Genomic DNA, 891 nt, shown 5'->3' with positions numbered 1-891 from the left:
TATTCGCACCATTACAGTCTTTCATTAGATATATTTAATTGCTGTATGTTCCCCAAACATTTGAGTATAATCTTGTACAGATAAAAAAGTATTGAAATACAGATACACGAGCATGGACACATATCAACACATGCAACATTACAAAGACGTAAGGATACGCCATTGCGTGTATATGCGTTTTTACACACCCAAGCACGAACACACACATACAAATGTACATAAAATACACACACATACACATACACACATACACACACACACAACTCGCCCGCACACAAATGCTCAAACATGCACTAGAACTTCAGGAGAAACGAAATACGGACCGAAAATTGCATTATGAATGAAGAGGAAGACCAATCACAGAGTTAGATAAACACGCATAGCGATAGAGAGATAGATAGATGACACATAAATAGCAGATATAACACGACAGACAGAAAACTAGTGTCGGAACTTGCAGAATATAACACCATACGCTTTCCCAGTGTTGCACTGTATGTGACACGGTGACAGAAATATCAACTTTCAGAGATGCTAATTGGCTATGCAATGGCCGTCAGGTGACATTGGGAGGGGGGGGGGGTATGGGCTGAGGATAGAGAGAGAGAGGTGGGGTTGGGAGAGAAACAGAGAGAGAGAGAGAGAGAGAGAGAGAGAGAGAGAGAGAGAGAGAGAGAAAGAGAGAGAGAGAGAGAGAGAGAGAGAGAGAGAGAGAAACAGAGAGAAAGAGAAAAGACAGAGAGAGAGAATCAAGAGAGAGAGAAAGATGGATATTCAAGAGAGAGAGAGAGAGGAACAGAGAAAAAGAGAAAAGAGAGAGATAAAGATAGAGAATCAAGAGAGAGAGAGAGAGAGAGAGATGGATATTCAAGAGAGAGAGAGAGAGGAACA

The sequence above is a fragment of the Penaeus japonicus genome, unplaced genomic scaffold, assembly GCF_977035675.1.
Source record: "Penaeus japonicus unplaced genomic scaffold, GWHDUDI00000001_assembly GWHDUDI00000007, whole genome shotgun sequence".
In the NCBI taxonomy this organism is placed as follows: domain Eukaryota; kingdom Metazoa; phylum Arthropoda; class Malacostraca; order Decapoda; family Penaeidae; genus Penaeus; species Penaeus japonicus.
Note: the sequence above shows the minus strand (reverse complement) of the source record.